Below are 21,341 nucleotides of genomic sequence, written 5' to 3'. Positions count from 1 at the left end.
AAAAATATGTTTTCTCTCGTGACTCAATTGCCTAGGGTATTCCACCTTCCTCTCCTTAACATGTTCTCTGATGTTAATGATTAATTTTGCGAAAATGATATTTCATATTACCAGGGGTGTGTTTTTCATCTGAAAAGGAAATCATAAACTCATCAAAGATGATGTTAGGTTGCTCGTTCAGAACATTTACTGACATTAAACAATGCTACATTGCTATGGTTTTCATTACAAAGAACATTTTTTATCTTTGTCACGGTATTTTCAAAGCGACACATTATACGAACAAGACCCAGTTTAACGATATTTTTTTAAACCCGCGCTTCGAGCTTGTAAGCTAAAACATACCCTGTAAATTAGGTCTAAAATAGTATGTTTTTGTCCGGATTCATTCTCAATATAAATAAAATAGGGAGGGCAGAAAAAATGATTATTCTTTATTAGCCATTTTGTTCCTTGATATTTACTGTGAGCAAAAGCTATAGGTTTAGTGCTTTAAAAACATCGATACGCTCAGTATTAGAATCGATCGTATTGTTAAAAGCGACAACACTTTATGTTTATGCTTTAACAGATTGACATCAAAATCAAACAAAGAAAAAAATATTCTAAATGCTATAAAACGTCGAGCGCTTGGGCAAATAAAGGGGTAGGTCGGTATACCGAAAACAAACATATTTGTTTATGCCTTTAGGAGATACGCTTATGTTATCACGCGTGCTAAACACAACAATACGAACATGTCATTTTCAGTATGCTCGAAACACGCGATCTTTGGGTAATTTTATTTCAAAGTTGATAGGGTTTTCTGAATCATTTACGAGACAAAACAAAATTGTTTCTAAAAGAATGTTAATACAAGCAAAACCTTATAATCGGCATTGCTTTCTAAGTTTGAGAAAAGATTGCTTGTGAAAAATGTACAACAATCAATAAGTGATCTAATTTGATTGCATCATCAGGTCAGTATTTGAAATGAAAAGTTACTCAGAAACTGTATCAGCAAAAATATTTTGAGACACAAGTTTTCCAAGTGTGCCGGTTTAATTGTGTATTTTACCCTAATAAATGATACTCGTTAACACTCGTTAACAAATTTATTCATTTACAACACAAAATAAGGCACACGCATATAATTATGTGATTGTGTAAGAAATGAATTGCGTGATTGGTGTCATTATCGGGGATGAAAGCAGTTACGCTGGTTTAAGCGTGTGGAGTCCGACTCCACGCTTACCTTTACCAGTCAATCTGCGTTCATGTCGCCTATAATGACACCAATCACGCAATTCATCTTGATATTTACACATATATTTCCAGGTTTGTTAAAGAACACTAAATGATAATTAAGAAAAACATTTCAGTAATTCTTTTCATTGAAAGACCCGACCTTAACCGAAAACATCATTTGTCGCCATAACAACGCGAAAAAATAATCCTTTCTTAGTTGATTGTGAACGTAAAAATGAAAAGATAATGACGACATTGTCTTAACAAATAAAACATTAACACTTTTAAAAACTTTGATTAGTCGTTCGTGACCTGCTGACACAATACAAACAGTAACAAGACAAACAATTTTCAATTTACATGTTTATTAATTCGCGATCTTTGGCTATCCGAAAATGTTCAAAGATTTTGCTTCTTTCGGATGATAATCGCACTTCCCGAAAGGCCATTCATATAAGGAATGGAAGTTGAGGTGTAAATATATTAAGTTGTGATAGCACATTATTATTATTCATGTTCTAACTTATTAAACAGCGCATTATGAGCTCAATGACTTTTATATCTTTGGATCCAAACTTTGTCCAGTTTACTTGCCTTTCCAATCGTGGTGTACTAAAACATTTGGCGGTATACAGCAGCCATTACAATTAAAATCAATGGTGCAAGCAGATCCTTTAGGTTGTAATCAATTATGCAAACAGGGCTGTTCGAAGGGTAATGATTCAGAGTGGTAAAGAAAAAAACGTTTGCGCTTTTAAGCAAACAGTGTGTCCCATGTGGGGCTAAAGCAAAAAGCAATCAGAGTGGTCTTGTAACATAGATGTCCGCATCTCACCAAAGAGCTGGTGTGTTCGGTTCCCACTAGGGGTACTTTCTCATTGCCTCTCAGAATATAAAACATTGAGGAAACAGACCCGACGTGATTTGTATAAGCAGTTTCCTCAGAATCGAGTTAAGTATCCTTAGTATTATCTAAAATCGTATATGCGAAAACAGGCATGCTAAAACAGATCATTCAAAAAAATATTCACCGGGTTTTGCTGGCTGGAAAATCGGACATTATTATGATATATAGTTCACGTTTCATATGCATTTTGAGAAATATAGAGAAAAAAAATCCATATTTTATTCGTACATATGTCAAAAAAATACTTGCAACCTCCGAGCGAGCATGTCCTTATTGATAAAATGGGTGTTTTGTGAATGATTCATTGTAGTTTACTAACGTTGACAAGACGGTATAATAACGGCACGGAAAGTAATTTGTATGATTGTTGAATAACAGGCAGCTACAATGATACCGCTGTAAGAAAACCAAATATTATGTGGGTAGTTTAATATGCAAGTTAAAGCATCAGAGTATCCCTTGTATTAGTATGTCCAGCATATGGAGATTTGCGTTTGAAATTTTTAAAGTTTTATTACTGTATATGTTATCGATATAAACTATAATGTTGTATTGTATTGATAACCAGCCCTGTGTTCAATTAAAGCTAAAAGTCGCTCAAAGCACTGGGGTACAATATAAAATAGATTGCTTACTTGAGCGATTATAAACTGCTTCTTCGGGAATTCACGGACGGTCACATGATAGGTTTATTCTAATCAGAATGCAGCTTTTATACACATAGTTGCTTTCAGTTGTTTGATAAATTATTTGTGCTTTAAAAATGTCAAATTTTATAAATATGTATTGAAATAATTGAAGTTTGTCTGAAAGGAGCTCTTAAGAAAAGAAGCACTCCAAATAGGCAGATAAAAGGTAAGATAATGGTGTCTTTTAAAATGTGGCCTTTAAAAAGCTAGACGAATAATATAATGAAGACATCAGTATAAATTCTTTCGCATTTGCAAACATTTCGTACTTTCATATTATAATGTACTGCGGCTACCGTTTTTAGACAAGTAAGAAACTTTAATTTCATGACCTAAGTTCTTAATCTCAAACACAATTTAAAAATGTAAATTCAAATGATGTTAATTAGAAACCCACGTGGAAGACAAAACTTCATGACGTTAACGGTGAACGCTACGAAGATTTTTATTAAACAGAACGGTAACAACGTGGTTGAAGGGTCGAAATAATAACAGTTAAAAATAACATGATCTTTCCAAAAAAACATCGTTTAAATTAAAGGTGCTGTACTCAGTTTTGTTTTCGTATTTTTCCATTAAAAAAGGTTACTTGGTATGTCTATCTAGTAGGATTCATTCCTTATGCATGAATGCATATTTCCTTTTTAAGAAGTGCTTATCAGTTTTGTTGTGTTCCGGCATAGGTACTATACATAACAGTTATGTTTGCATGCGTGAGAATGTTCTTACGGGGTGTGTAAGCACCGAAATGTACTTGCTATGCAATCAGATCTCAAAATATGCACAAGTCCGACTCGGGAGAAAAGCTCCTGGCACAACAGTTTGCACAATATTGAAACGAAATAATAACCAGCCTACAGTAGAAGTGTTCTTACACGGTACCACATTCTCCGATTTTCGAAATATGTCCGTTAAATGAAATTATCAAATAAAATATAAATCATACTCACGTTTGTTCATGTAAACATAGGGCACAGCTCCACCACGGAAGTGTCGACAGCTCTTTTTCTTTGCACCACCGTAAAGTGGTGGAGCTGGCGTTTAGAGGCCGTGTATTGGTACTGACGACTTGCCACAGACAAGTGTGAAATAAAGGTCTAAGCTTCATTAATATATATAACATTTCATAGAAAAACAACAAGCAAATTGCTTTTACCAGACGTATAATTGTGAACTTAGCCGGCATGGTACCATATACAATGAATATGAATATAACCGTATTCATGAGACATACAGAGCCAGTTACAGTACCCTACAAAATGATATTCAGCTGTGACTCGAATCGCCCACGAAAAACCAGAGATAAAAACATAATGAAAAAATTCGCTCTGGAAACGTGTACCCATTTGTCCCTTTCTGCCGGTGAAATGTTACGAGTCACAATGTCGGGCCTCATCTACTGAATATCTTAACAAAACCAATGAAAAATAATTTCAACAAATAAACATGATCAATTTCACATAAGAAAAATCAATAACATTTTATAAATTATTTCTTGGAAAATTTGATATGAACGGTATGCAATCGTCAGGTAGAATGACCAAATTATCCAATATAATACTGCACGAAAATCTCGTGCATAAACCAATCAATATAAACCAGTACCGCATTAGACAATTTTTACTTCGCTATTCTACGAAACGCTCGTAAATACACGTCTAAGCTTTACTTAATATATATAACTTTTCATAGAAAAACAACAAGCAAATTGCTTTTACCAGACGTGTAATTGTAGAAAATAAAAAGAACGGGCTGGGTGCGTTTATGATATAAGATTTACAAGTCCAAAGATCGAGACACTTCCAGTCTCTTCTCAACAGAATCGGCAATATATCCATCTTTACTAGACTCGCATGTCCAGCGACCATGTCTCATCAGACAACGATCAGAGACTCCAGAATTTGCTGCCACTGTGGCACCACCTGAACGTAATGAATGCAAACCAAGCTCTAAGTTTCCTACAACTTCTGTAAGCCTACTGACTAAACATTCTCGAGCTCTAGTGTAACTGAGCGGTTTGTCTTTGTATATCAATTTACAACAAGAATGAGATCGAAAACATGGTCGAAACAAATATTTATCTAAAGATGTATTTTGCTCGGATAAATTAAGATATTTCTGTAACAAAATGTATGGACAAGCAACAGAGCTTCCTTTTGATATCAAAACTTCTTTACCAAATCTATATTGGTCTGTTTTACTCTTTCTCAAACTCAAAGAAAAATATGAATCAAAAAGCTTAACATCGTTACATCGCGAATTACTTAATTCATCATAACGTAAAAATCCAGCAAAAGACAAAACAATCATACACAAATCTCTTACAACAAGCAAATCATTGTCGCTCAAATGGTTGTTGCACAATTGTATCAACATTTCTGACGTAACTGGCTCTTTTTTAACTGTAGGTTTTGAACAGCAACGTTTAGCAGTCTCTAAAAGGTTTTTTATAAACATATTATCCGTAGGATCTGAATAGTTGCACAAATTATGCGCCCACTTAATAGCGTATACTATTGCGGAAATTACACTGGCGGAAAGTCTTCTGTCAATTAAATCAGTCACATATAAAGCTACATATATTGGAGATGCTGGTAAAGCCGAACCGCCCTTCGGCATGATAAATTGTTCCCACTTTTTAAGATATGAATGGTATTTCACATTGGTATTGTCACTTTTACTCCCCGTAATCATGGTGGCCATCTTCTTCGGTAATTCCCCAAACTGGCTGCTGTCTACGTCACCACCGACAACTTCCGCCTCTATGGCTCGATGCGCAGCCCTGGAGATAGAACACATAAATCAGAATCTGCACTTTAATGCTACAAAACCGAACTTGATCGGTCTGCCATCAAATATGCCGTTCTTGCCCCGACCTGGCTTCGTAAGTATTCCTGGCTGAAAAAATCTAATATCATTCACAAAGTGAACGCGATGATGGTCACCTGCAAAAATCAATGGCCAAAAAGGCGCGCTACGCCATGTGGGCATAATTAATGTACATGTACATTTCTCTTTTTCAATCTTTCGAATACATTTACATATCAATGCGGGTGGCGGAACAAGCCAGCTATTTCCAATGGACCAATCCTGTACAAACGCATCAACACCGGACGTACCTGGACACCAATACCTGGAATTAAAACATGCGCACTTTGCGTTATAATCTGTAGCGAACCCATCGCATGTGTGTGGACCCCAGGAAGCGTCCAATGACCTGAAAATCAAATCACAAACTGACCAATCGTCGCAATCGCCATTTCTGCTCAATTCGTCTGCCTGAACATTATCAGAACGTGGTATCCACATGGACATAATATTGATATCATTTTCTAAATAAAAATCATTTAGTGACAAAGCAACTTCTTGCAAGTAAGGCTTCTTACTACCGTTAGAAATGATCTGAACAACATTTTTTTTTGTCTGTGTTTACCATTACAGTGTTGCCTTCCAGCAAAGTGGATTCACTACGTACCACTCGGTGAATTGCCTCCAGCTCACGCCATGTAGAGCTCAAAAGAGCTTCCTCTACTGACCACGAACCCATTACCGTACTATCATCACAACCCTCAAGGTAACCACCGTAACCGGTAGAGCTAGCATCACAGTATACCTGAACACAGTCAGCTACTTTTGCTACTGCTAAACTAGAGCAATTTTCGGTTCTCAAATATTCCTTCCAGAAAACAAGCTCATCTAAAGCTTTACTCGTCACTATGACAGGAGCATACCAGCTCGCCCTAGACAATATACAGTCATACAAGGACCTTGTCCGCAGCCTAACCGCTGAGCCAACAGCGCTTTTCATCGACAATATCTGACCAACAATCTGTGCTAATCTACGGGCCGGAACTAAAACGCCTCCCGCGACAACCCTACTTATAATTTCGCTCAGGCTCTTTAGAGCTCGTTCGATTCTATCCTCAGTAACATAAATCCCACCTGATCTCATATTCCAGCTATAACCCAGCCAAACAAGCGACAAGCATGGATCCCAGTGGGATTTTTCGTGAGCAATCAAAAACCCGAACTTTTCTAAATCTGATTTTACAAACTCACTAAGGGTTTTAGACCTGATGTAGTCTTGATCCCCTCCGAGCCCATCGTCTAGGAACATGATTACTCTGTAGCCTGCAGCTCTCCATATGCATACAACTGCCCTCAGACATTTCGAAAATATATGACCTGCAGTGCTAAGCCCAAAAGCTAAAACATTGTAAACAAAGTAACGGACTTTTCCATTGAAGTACCATGAAAACCCCAAAAACGTTTTGTGGTCCTCAAAAATTTGAAAATGATGTTATGCTGATTTTAAATCAAACGTAAAAATAAAATCTCCCTTTCGAAACATTGTCTTTGCAATTTCTTGGTTTTCAAAACAAAATTTGAATTTGTATAAATGCTTATTGATATGTCTGCAGTCCAATACAAGACGTGCCTTACCAGTTCTGCCAAACGCTACCGTCAGCGGGTTCACCACGTGCGGGACGTCAGTCACCTCACTAATGCACTGTTTAGCTAAAAGCTTACCTATCTCCTCATTGACAAAAGGCACGTTATCACGTGCGGACCTATCATTATTCAGTACTACTGTTTCTGGCATTTCCTTAAAAGGTATCTTATAACCATTTTTGACGACGTCTAAAATGTGAGAATTTGCCCCAGCTTCAACCCAATGTGAATAACACGATTTTAACCTACCAATTGGGCTTTCAGCACTTACTTGTACAATTTCCTTGTCGTCTCCTTTACTCAAATTCGAACTACCAAAACTGTTATTTGATCTATCGACATCGCCTACAGCGTTTAGAGAGCATAGCGAATGGCTACTTATCTGTTTGTTGTATCTGGTACCGCTGCCTGCGCCACCCCGGGATGGTCCGCCACGTGGTCGCATCGCCAATGGCCGGGTTTGCCGCACTGGAAACAAGAGCCTGGGCGCCTGGTCGGGAACGGGACTGGATACGCTGATGACGCAGTAAAAGATACTGTATACGGCGCGAACCGCATAGACTTCGCGCGACGCTCATCTTTGAACTTCCGGTCGGCCTTCAGCTGAGCTTTGTATATCTTCTTCTCATCGTCAGAGTCTTCGGCGAGAGGATGCGCCTCGTACTCTTGTACAACCTTCCAACCGTGCTCAGAACTGTCTGCTAACTTTATCAACTTTTGTCTATGTTTAAGCAAGTCCATACCTTCCACAATTTTTCCCCGTGCCTTCGCGATAGCGTCATCCGGTTGAGCTGCGGTAACGTCCTGTAGACTGGAGCCCGCTTCCTGCAGCTTGTCGAGCACGAGCGCGTTGGCCTTGAACTGTGCTTCCTTGCCTTTCCTCTTGAATACATAATTATTGTTCGCTGACAAAGTATTCTGAATTTGCGAACTCAAATCCCTTTGCGTTGAATTTAAACGTTGCTCAAATGAAGATAATTTATTGTCAATAAGTTTTTCAATGTTCGATAAATGCACGTTTTCCGAATCCATGCCGGCAAAATGAACATGTACAAAATTCGATATGAACGGTATGCAATCGTCAGGTAGAATGACCAAATTATCCAATATAATACTGCACGAAAATCTCGTGCATAAACCAATCAATATAAACCAGTACCGCATTAGACAATTTTTACTTCGCTATTCTACGAAACGCTCGTAAATACACTACTCGAGTACTTAGGTAAATTTGAAAATGAGAAATTATGCACTAGTTTAAACCCAAAAATGAGTACTCGTGCACTAAGATAAACCCGAAAATGAGAACACGTGTACTAGTTTAATGCCAAAAAATGAGTACACGTGCACTAGTTTAAACCTGAAAATGAGAATTCATGCACTAGGTTAAACCCGTAAATGACTGACTTATTCTATTGTGACGTTATATGACTCTCATTGAGTGTCAGGGAAAGTCCGAATACCTTAAATAACCAAACGAATACCCTGTGAGTGTCAGGGAAAGTCCGAATACCTTAAATAATCAAACGAATACCCTGTGAGTGTCAGGGAAAGTCCGAATACCTTAAATAACCAAACGAATACCCTGTGAGTGTCAGGGAAAGTCCGAATACCTTAAATAACCAAACGAATACCCTGTGAGTGTCAGGGAAAGTCCGAATACCTTAAATAACCAAACGAATACCCATGTGAGTGTCAGGGAAAGTCCGAATACCTTAAATAACCAAACGAATACCCTGTGAGTGTCAGGGAAAGTCCGAATACCTTAAATAACCAAACGCATACCCTGTAAAAGGCAAAAGGCAAAGGCCTATCACACACTAACCTAGAGACACACAAAGTACAAATTAATACATATATACATACATAAATACATTGAAGCAAGTACATTTATTCGTTATATGTTTTCCACGTGTCTTGTCCTGTAGTTTTCATTTTATCAATGTGTAAAAAAACGGTGCGTGGATGTTGTCTCTTTAGGCTGTCATTTTATTGAGCTAATTTTCCCGACGGATATTTTCACCTTATCAAATCGCTTAATTTTCTCCCGCTTTTCATGACAATATCCAGATATCATATCAAACACGAATCTTTTCAATTAGAACGCTGATCGATGTTCTCATGACTATATGACATGATGACTTAGATTTTTCAAGACAAATCCCGTGAATTGTGTGTACTCACTTCTTCACACGTGTTTACTGAGCTTTATTAAAATGATAACGGTTCTATCAATTTGAGAGGGTTAATCGTTAAAGTACTTGATCTGCGCTATTTTTGCCTTATTATCATTAAAGAGGTTTTGAACAAATATGGCAATAATTGTTCAGAACTTCGTTCAAGTTAACACTGTTGTTAACGTCATCGTGTTAACTTTCAAATCAGAATTGCTCTTGAATTTCCACAGACACGCTTATGCTTCCTAGTTTAAGTTAAAAACGTTGTTAATGTCACCTGTGTTAACTTTCGAGTCTGAATTCCTCTGGAATTTCCACAGACATGTTTATGTTTCCTAATTAAAGTTAACGTCATCGTTGTTAACTTTCAAATTTGAATTGTTCTGGAATGTTCACAGGCACGCTTGTGGTCCCAAATTAAAGTTAACAGCGTTGTTTACATCCTCGTTGTTAACTTTTAAAGCTGAATTGCTCTGGAATTTCCACAGACATGTTTATGGTTCCTAATTAAAGTAAACAACGTTGTTTACGTAAATGTTGTTAACTTTCAAATATAAATTGCTCTGGTATTTTCAAAGACATGGTTGTGATCCCAAATTAAAGTTAACAACGTTGTTAACGTTATCGTTGTTTACTCTCCAATCTATATTACTTTGGACATTTCACAGACTTGCTTATGATCCCAAGTTTTCCTAACAAGATTTGAGGCACCTGTTGCAGCTGTTCTTGTTGTATTTATAGATATATATGATCATATCATACAATAGTTCGGCTTTAAGTTAACAACGCTGTTATAAATCACATTGTTATCTTTAACAACTCCTCAACAAGCAGGCCAAGACGTGTACGTGTACTTGTACCTGTTGTTAATGTTTTTGTTTTATTTAGAATTGCGAATGTTCATTTTAAGGTTACTGGAGCTCGCTCAATCACTTTGTTCGTGTTGTCGTACATGTCATTCTCAGCTTGTATTATTTGCACTTACTCAGATGACGTAGTACACTAGTGTATCCCATAAGTACACATGGTTGGATGACGTAGTACCAAATATGTAGCCCATACGTGTCCATACATGAATGACGTCCTAAACAAATTTTGCACACACTTACACAACGCTGCATGACGTAGTACACAAATGTAGCTCACAGGTACACATACCCGAATGACGTAATACACCAAATGTAACCTTTACTTCAAACACTATGATGAATTAGTACACAAACCGTAGCCATATCGTACAAAAAAACGAGAACGTAGTGTTTCGCAATACCACTATTATCTGATGTCGTTTGAATGAGGTTTGATTCTTGATTTGACTTTTCCCTGACTGTACCTTTTATTGTTTAGTTTATTCAGTCGTTCGAATGACAAATACCCATCTGCTTGTATCAGAAACATGTAATACACCTCCATCCTGTGCAATCTTTAGATTATAGCAATTATTACATTCATCATCACATCCAACAATTAATCATTATTTCTCAATTTCAAATCAATACCATTACCCGATTTTCTGTCAGCCTTTATCAGTTAACCTGTATATAAAGATACCATATTGTTTCATTTCATTACGGCGTCATGACCTAATGACGCCTATCGCCTGTAATTTAGAAAAAAATATACACGTGATAGTTTAATAGGATATAAAGAAGAAAGAGTGCCATCACGTTTGTGGCAATGCTTATTTCAGGTGTAATTATTTCGTTGTATAATCTGGAGTTTTTTCCATATTGTATACGATGAAATTGAACAGGAATCTCAGTTTGGATATAGAACTAAGTATAAAGTCACGTTTTATGACCCGCTACTTTGCTACTTACAGAGGAGTTATACAACAAAAAAAGGCAGCAAAGTAGCGCTGACATAAGTTATTATCCTCAACAAAGTGTTACAAGAAAAAGATTAGATCGCAGATTTTTATATTTAAGTTAAAAAATGAAAAACAATACTTTTCGAACGGAAATATGAAAATCTACGATCTAATTTTTCGTCAGCAGTCTTGTACCACTGGTTTGCAGATATTTTTGCAAAATTTGGCTCATTCTAAAACAAAAAAAATAAAGTGGTACAAACGGAAATCTGTGAGAGTGCCGCTTTAATGTGTGAACGTTACTTCCTTCTAGTAGTTGATGTTGTTCGGTTTTTCTGAAACAAAACATCGATTAATTTCAAAATGATATTTGGAATTAATCAAAATTAGTTTTGATAAAATGCACCAACCGCGCTAAAAAAATCGTTCGTCAAACTAAATCTATAACCGCCATATTGGGCCGGATATGCTACAAAGGTACAACCTTTGAAAAAAATTATGGTCCGTCGGTCTATGAATAGCACTGATGAATCTGTAATATTTCCACAACCACAAGAAGATAGATGTCTACTGTCCATCCTGTTTTGGACACTGGGCAGTAATATGGCAGCCTACAATATCATTGTCTGTACACCACGTGAACTATGCAATGTCATTAACCATCCAAAAAGAAAACCGTAACATATGTGACGTTGTTAACCATCTGTTTATTCCTGACTATGCATTTTCCATATACGTGTTTTTCTATAAGGCGTTCACACCATAATTACTTATTAAGAGATAATTCGTATTTTTTTATGGCCCTCGTATTTATTTTTCCTTTAGAAACTAATGAAATTTTGGTAAATCATAATTTCAACCAGCTGCGTGATTAATTCATTACAATAAGTCATATACTTATTAAAGATGCACTATTACTCAGATAGTAACAAACCATGCATTTTTTTGGTCAGTAGTTAAAGGTTTATCATTCAAAATTGATGTTTGTTATACATGTGTATGTTTGATTTTGAATAAGAGTGTCACTTTAAAGAACGATACCAATACATTATAAAATACAAATATTATGATTTATCATATATTTCAAAGCTTTTAATGTTTTATATCTTACATTTATTCTTTATATACACGCGGCAAACATCGATTCAGTCCAACTAATTGAATCCCTAGGTGTATGTCTATACATTAATGTTTGGAATAATGTTTTATTGTCTGAGCTGGAATGTTATTGCATTTTGTTTCAGGCGAAAAAAGTTACATTTAGTTTAAGGCATATTGCACCGACCGTCTCAATGCGGGACAAGTATATCTGACGAACTTACTTATATGTCAGGAGGTAATCTTAGAGCTTCGAACAACATACCTAAGCATATTGAAATTATAGAGTTTTAATTCGGAAATGCATTTAAATCAGTAGTAATTTGTAACAACGCAATTTTTACTTAAAATTGCTGTTGAAAAAAATAAACAATCGTAGATGAATAACGGATATGAAGGAAATGACGTTAACAAATGCAACGGCTTGTTGTCTGGTTAGCGCAGTCGCCTCTCACCGAGGCTCAAAGGGTTCGATTGTCCAGCCTGGGCGCATGTAAGTGGTCACCAAGCCGTCCAAGTAGGTTTTCTCCGGGTACTCGGGCTATTCCTACACAACATGACCACAATCTCGTGCATCATAACTTTCTTCACACAAGTTGTAAAATATATGACGTTAAAAATGCAACATTCAATTTGCTAAAACTTCTTATATAATCGTAGTTAACTAGTTCTAATTCGAGAGGTTCTGAAACGGTACTTGTACAGGTGTGACGTGTACGCATTGTCTATTTTGTGTGCACTACGTCATCAATATATGCCATGAGCAAGGTTAACGCGTGTGTTCTAGTTTAAGAACACGGCTCGTGAAGGCTCGTTTTTTGTTGTTTTCTTTTGATCGATACAAATGCACCGACTTTCTCAGTGTTATTCATCTAATTTAGCGAAACCCTAAGAATGTTGAAAGACTTGATTCAATAATGAGAACCAATGCTGTCGCTGAGGAACCAATTTTGTAATTCTTCCTGACATCAAATTGGTTAAGATGTACACGAAGTTCACTCTTATTTGTCAAAAATACATAATAAGATGTAATTTTACCCTCAAGACATTGCCATGAGATTTCCTGTTGGTGATATCGCCAATCACTGTTGGTTCAATCGTAAATATCGTGAAAATTCCGGGCTCCTCGGCCTTTTTTTATCGGAAACAACCTCGGATGTATATGGACGGGTTACAATGTTAGTAATGCACCAGTCAATTGTACCCCCCCCCCCCCGGTCCGGAGGTATACCGGGGATAGCCGAGGAAATGGGCCGTGTTTTTATCTTTCAGGTGGCCCCGCAGTGCCGGGTGAATGCAGTGGTTTTGTTTTCGTGCAAAATACAGCGGGGAATGGGCCTAACCTACGCTCCCTGGGGTGCGGGGGGCATTTAGGGGGGATTTTACCATCAGTTTTACATGGGGTTGGCTGGACCGAAAGTCAAAGTCCCCGTTATTCCCCGGACCTTGGGGGGGGGGGGGGCCGTGGTTACAATTGACTGGTGCATAATCGGTACGCTTTAACAACGCTGCAATAGATCACGTAGTAATTTATATTTAACAGTTAAACTTAATGACTTTACTCTTGGGAATCTTAATTATGTTTGCATAAATACACTTCACTAGCAATCATTTTAAACTTAGTTATACAAATTCAAGCTAAAACACTACATTTAATTTACAGTCTTATTCAAAATTTTACGAACTACTTGTACTGATGTAATGGCATAAATCCGAGGTTGTTTTCTATAAAAAAAGGCCGAGGAGTTCCGAATGTATCATGAAGACTTACGTAAACATTAGTCAAAAAGGCAGTATTCAACACACGGCACTTCCATAGAGGCAAGTATGATATGGATGTTTTATGCTTGATGTGTACGGTGTATGGACAATGTAAATGCAAATTCCGTATGGTCATTTAAAAATCATAAGTGGTCAACATTACATTTTGTCTCATAAAAAAGAAGAACTGTACAAGATTTTCAATACATTTATTTCAGTTTATCAGCAGTCAGCGGATGTTGATTTTAATCAGGTGAAGCGGTATATATAAACCGTGGCTAGTAAGTTAGTGGGCAATTAACACAATATAATATAGACTATTAAAACACTTAAGAGTACTTTAAAACGTAGCTTTAAAAAATCATAAAGGTTAGTGCTTTTAAGCTTTACCTAAATCATATGCTTTTTGGGTTTTTGTTATTTAAAACAAATGGGTTTATTCATAACATGAAAATCCATTCAAATGGAAAGACAAACAAGTAAGTCATATACTATAATGTGCACGTTTTAAAGGCATGTTTAGAAGCGGTAATGTTAAGTACTCAGTTAAATAGTAACTGAATCCAATTTCGTGTATAAAGAATAAAAAATAGATTTGAATACAAGTATAGCATTTTAATGAGTATAAAAACCTAAACGGGTCGCGTACAAAATATTTAAATCGTGCATGGAGAACAGTCAAAAACAACGTTGTCAGTTTATTATTTATGTATGATAATAGCTGTCGAAGGAGATTTTATGTCACATAGGAACTATAAATGCGCATTAACTTGCGCTTTATTTTAAAACGTTTTCCTTCAATCAATCTTAATGTGACGGTCGTGACATTCAGGGATATAAAGAAATTCCCTGAACTATCAACTATTTTTGGCCTTACATTCTGAGACGCAAGATATCTAACTAAAACAATAAAATTGAAACTCGTTTGCTCGATATCGCTTGGCTAGACTTCTTCGATGGCTCAAACTGGATGTAAAGGACCGAATGTGTTTAACGCTTTGTAAGCATTCCCGCTTGGCTCGATATTCGCGAGGCTCGAAATATTTTGGCCGGTCCCTGCGATATCGAGCCAACGGGTTTCAACTGTATATAAAAAATTACAGTTGAATATCTATAGACAACTAACTTCTATGAAATAGCGTAGTTCACAATGAGTATACAGTAGACCCTCGTTGGCTCGAACTCTAAGGGAGCGATGAAAATACCTCAAACCTCAGGAAATTCGAGCCAAGCGGTAATGCAAACGTTTAATAGAATAATATTGGCTCTTTACATCCAATTCGAGTCAGCAATGAAATCGAGCCAAGCGACTTCGAGCCAACGGGGTTTGACGGTAATTATATATCGAAAACTGTCGCCTTACGAAAGTACCTATAGGAGAAACTATGAAATGAACATCGTAAAACTATCTGTAAAACAATTACATTTTCTATCCTTAACAAGAATGGGATAACTAATTTCATTTATTGGTCCTTTGGGAAACAAAATCTCATTCGACAGCTATTCTCATACATAAATGATAAACTTATGTCTCATGTGAATTAAGATGAAATTAGCCTCACATAATTCTGTTTCAGAACTCGGTCATCAGTTATAGGAATGGTATATTGTCTTCCCAATGTTGTCAAATGTCTATATTAGTTTCCTATCGGACTTTTCTAGCGTCCAATTATACTTATGTATGTATGAATACTAACGCTAAAGATACCGATAGTAGCCATTTCGAGTTAAAGGAATGTGTTTTCTGACGTTTGAATATACTGAATTAGGCGGGAAATAATTTCCTCTGTAGGATAATTTAATTGGCCATTATAAACCTGTCATGGTAGTCAGCTGACCAGTGGTCAGTCAATAGTTATTGATGTATATTGGCCATACAGCGTTTAACTTTCGTAATAAACATGCTAGACCGAATCAAATATTTTCAATGTTTAAATTGTATTTAACGCAAAAACGTACAGCATTTATCTTGGATAAAAATGGATACAAAACAAACTACTTGAGTAAACCTGTGCACACCAATGTAATTCTGCGACGTTGCATTCAATCACGATTTTCGACATCGTAAACTTTGAGCACAAGATTAATTTGTGTATTTCTTTTCGAAGTTCACATAAATGTTGTTAACTGTTATATTATTCGAAATAATATCCGATGTCGTAACGCAATATCTTTAACATGCACTTGATTTTTAAACGTTTCTCTTCAATAAATGTAAATGTGAAGGTCGTGATATTCAGGGATGTAAAAAATTTCCCTGAATTATCATCTTTTTTTGCCTTCCTTCCGAGACGCAATATGTCTGACTGAAAAAATATATCAAATATTACGGTTAAATATCTATGGACAACTTCCTTCTAGGAATTCATGTAATACAGCTTCGTTACGATTATGTTTGAAAGAAAACTTCAATAAGATATGTCATTAACAAGAAATTTCCTAATCAGATTCAAAACATTTATTAGGTAATTTGAACATATACTGGATGTCTTCCTTGATATATGATATGAATTGTTATATAATTAATATATAATTATATACACCAATAACACGATAGATATGAAATTGAAATTAGAAATAGAACTTTATCTCTAAAAAGCAGTCATTCTTATTGTTTTGGTTGATATTCTGACAATCGGGATGTAAGGTAAAGATATATTAGGATATGTAAAGAGATCTTTCAAATATAAAGTTAATATTTACTTTTTTTACTAAGGATACTAAATTAACAGTGTTTTTTTTACGAAATACGTGTAATTTAGCTCAAAAGTCATATCTAAATTTGAAATTTATTTTCATTTAAATCTGTAAAAATCATGACTCCTGTTTTTCATTGAATATAATATATTAATTTCGTTTTAAAATAAGTGATATATAATTTGACAAATATATCATTGAAATTAAACTGTATTTCATTGAAAATAATTATTAATAAAGATAGTTCATACAAAAATGGCTCTATTAACAGAGCGATATTAACACTTAAAAATATAACTGTAACTTATTATTGAAAAGTTTAAATGGTATCACAAGAAATTAGCGCTTTTATATAATTTAATGGCAAAAAATATTTAATTTTGTGATTGCTGCCAACTGCATTTCCCAAGAATTATGTCAAATCGAGAAATATTACGGATGTTTCGCAAATATCAAGTGATTCCATTGTGTCGTGTTGTTCACGATTATTCACCAACGCTGATCACAATGTGTCAGTTATAGCAGGAAATGCCAGAGGCGGCACAACTCATAAAAGTCCAAATAATTGAATCGCTCCGTGAATATCTATGAAATTTAGTGAACCGGATCGTTTTATTGTCTCAGCTAGAATGTTATTGCATGTTTGTTTCATGTTTAGTGAGGCCCGACAATATCTTTCTGACATTTGCTTTCACTGAACTTTTACCAGTCTAAATGCTAAGCTGCTGTTTACTATGGAAAAAGTCTCGTACTGATACATACTACTAATACATAATGCTTACGTGTGTGTGTGTGTGTGTGTGTGTGTGTGCGTGCGTGCGTGCGTGCGTGCGTGCGTGCGTGTGTATCTGTGTGTGTGTGTGTGCGTACTTAATTGGGTTGTCGTTAGCTTGATGTAACGGTAGCGTTTCCGCATACTCGAACTTATACGTACATCTCATATGATTATAATGTCCTTACATGTATATGTGTTTGGAATGTAGGACAAACTTTTGTTTTCGCATAGGTGAACAAAACCTCCAAGATCATTTTGACACTCAGAGCCCATCAACAGTCAGGTAACACTCATTTACATAGTTTAATAATAAAAAAATCACCTCTGTTGTGGTGTTCAATGTGTGTCCATACTTGCAGCCATTTATGAGATATAATGTCGAGGATCGGGTGTTTTGTCCTTGTTTTCCATAATATGTTTTGGGCGTAACTCGTTTTGAGGATGGCCTCATACTGATTAACCTTTTGGAGGTCCCACTTTTCAGCAACAAGAGAGCAGCTTGCTAATGATTCAAAATGTGGAATACAAAAACAATTTTAACTGTCCCTTGATATCTAAAAACGCAGTGGCTTCACCACTGTTCTTGATCTAGTTGAGCAAAGCCCTAGCGCGTTAAACGACTTGAAATAAAAGGAAGACGAGAACTATTGTCGTTGGGAATCCAATGATGTATCTTGTGCAGTCGACTATTCTTCAAACTAGACTATTGTCCGCGAAATGCAAATAATGACATGTTATTTGCCTGCAAGACAATAGCATTAGGGTATCCGTCGATCAGAAACACCAATATCTAGTGACGAATGATTTGATTGATGTGTTTGCTGAAAGTAAATACAATGTATGCGACATGTGGTCATTTATAGTCTTAATATTTTATTGTTTTCGTAAATCGTTTCATATCTTTTATTATGTGTCAATTTAACCCTGAGTATTATTTTCTCATAAAGTACAAGTCATCTGTAGGTTTCCAAAAGGACGGAATAAACCACGAAATAACAATTCTTATAATGCTATGCTTGAAGTGATGTTGTATTTAGACTCATCAAAACGTCATTATTAATGCAGTGCTTTGGATTAAACATTGATTCTGTTTAAACATCAAACACTACACTTTTGACTTTAGGCAGTGTTCAATCAATCTGATACGCAACAACGTTGCCTCTGCAATATCGTCTTAATATTTGCTCTGCATTGCTATTCTATGCTAGCCGTTTCGTCTCGTGCTTCTTAGATTGTTTTCCGTGGAGAAATCATTACCCGTTTCCATAAAGATTAATGTTATATTTGAATGTATTTGTAATGTATAATGCATACAATTAAATGTCTACGTTCAGGTTTTTCTTTACATATGCGTCTCTGCATCAGGCTAACATCCTTTAGTGTGTGTGTATTGCCACGCTACGCTAGCCGTTTCGTCTCGTCGCTTCATACTTTGTTTGCCTTGGAGAAATCTTCGCATGTTTACATAAAGATAAATGAATAAAATATATATTGAAAATATTTGTAATGTCTTGTGCATATCACAAAAAAAGTATACTTTCAATTGTTTTGTTTACATATGCGACTCTGCGTCTCTACGTTCTTCAGTATATTTCGTAAAATTCTTGGATAGTGTATGCATCTTATGCATCGGTTTTATTGAAGAGCTGTAAACAGTTCGATGAATATGCTGGTCAGAAATTCAGTGCTGGACGCGGTGTTAAAATGTCGGTGTTGATAAAAACAAAATTTATTTAGATCTTGGAGGATTACAGAAAAACAGCATTGATAAGTTTATTTTCAAGTCAGTGTTTGTTTAGTGAAAAGTGAAATACTTTTTTTTCTCAAAATATACAAATATTAAACAAAATCATTGCTGAAAAGTGCTACGACATGTATGATGTTCTAGATTGTGTGTGTCGAAGAAATAAGCATCGGTCAGTCGTCGAAGTCGTGTTTAAACGGTATACGCATCCTTCAGAACTGAGGGGAACTGGTTGCAGTTATAAGCTCGTAAGCTAAAATCATAAATCCTGTGTTTCATTGAATATATTATATTAGTTTTGTGATAACATAAGCGATATATAATTTGACAAATATGTCATTGAAGTTTAATTGTATTTCAATGATAATAATTTACAATAAAGATAGTTCATACAAAAATGGCTCTATTAACAGAGCGATATTAACACTTATAAATAAAACTGTAACTTATTATTGATACTTTTAAATGTTATTAAAAGAAATTAGCGGTTTTAAATAAGTTTATCAAAACAATAATGTAATGTTGTGACTGCTGCAAAGTTCATTTCCCAAGAATTATGACAAATCGAGAAATATTACGGATGTTTTGCAAATATCAAGTGATTCCATTGTCGTGTTGTTCACGATTAATCACCAACGCTGATCACAATGTGTCAGATATAGCATGAAATGCCAGAGGCGACACACCTCATAAAAGTACAAATAATTGAATCGCTCCGTGTAGGTCTATGAAATTTAGTGAACCATAACGTTTTATTGTCACAGCTAGAATGTTAGTGCATGTTTGTTTCATGTTCAGTGAGGCCCGACAAGACTGTTCAGAAATTTGCTTTCAATGGACATTTTAAAGACTAAATGCGAATCTGCTGTTTTCAATGTAGATTTAGTGTTATGTTTTTTAAATGTTTAGTTTCTTATTTGTGCAGAATCTTTACTGATTATTTAAGACGACTCATCGTGATTTATCAATTTGTTATATTTGTGCATGCGCATATAGCTACACCTTCTGTTTGCATATGCAAAAGTGCAGTTTCAGAGCCAGCGCTGATGTAAATAACGTCACAATATCTCAGCCAATAACTGCTACCTCAATCCTTTTACTTAAATGCTGTTCGCTTATGACTCATTCAGATTTCTTGTTTACTCGCATTTGGCATTCCCTAGACTCGTTCATTTGTTTTTTGACTCACACTTTCGTTTGTAGACGTGTGCGTTTGCTTTCACACATTTTCAAATCGAAGTAGATTTATTTTTGGACACACACTTTTGATTTGTAACTCACATATTTACTTTGGGACATGACCTTTGCTTAAAAACTCACATTTAGCTTTTAGACTCATACTTTTACTTTGGACGTCACACTTGTGATTTGAACTCACACTTTTCCTCTGCTTAGTTACTCTCACTTTTGCTTTGGGCTTCAAACGTTTTGAAAGGTTCATATTAAACAAAATATGGCCTTATACGTACTTTCCTGTTGGGTTCACACTTTCAGATTCAAGTGAGAAACTTGATAGTTCAACGAATTAATACAAAACAACGTTAACTGTCTCTTAATTTCAAAAAATGCGGTGGCATCATCACTGTTTTTAATATAACTGAGCAAAGCCCTCGCGCGTTAAAAGACCTATAATAATGAAGACGAGAACTATTGTAGTTGAGAAACCAATTATGTATTTTGTACAGTCGACAATCCTTCAAACTGCACTTTAATGCGCGAAAAGCAACTAATGAGATATAATTTACCCCCAAGACAATGGTATTAGAGTTGCCGTCGATCAGAAACACAACCACAATCTAGTGACGAATGCTATGATTGATGTGTTTGCTAAAAGTAAATACAATGCATACGACATATGGTCGTTAATAGTATTATTGTTTTATTGGCGTTGTAGATCGGTTTATATTGTGTCAATTTACTTTCACTCTGAGCCAATTATGCTCATGAAGTAACGATGTGTTTCCAAAAGGCTGGAAAGAGCAACGTTAAAACATCGAACACTGC

The 21,341-nt window shown here is 35.8% G+C and overlaps 1 protein-coding gene across 2 annotated transcripts in view; it reads left to right on the top strand.

Annotated features, from left to right (window-relative positions):
* The window catches only part of LOC128245680 (G-protein coupled receptor dmsr-1-like), a 102,677-nt gene that overhangs the window by 7,674 nt on the left and 73,662 nt on the right, over nt 1-21,341 (top strand). The window lies entirely within an intron of this gene.

The sequence above is a fragment of the Mya arenaria genome, chromosome 9 (genome assembly GCF_026914265.1).
Source record: "Mya arenaria isolate MELC-2E11 chromosome 9, ASM2691426v1".
NCBI classification, from domain to species: Eukaryota; Metazoa; Mollusca; class Bivalvia; order Myida; family Myidae; genus Mya; species Mya arenaria.
This window is presented reverse-complemented; position numbering and strand designations above follow the sequence as displayed.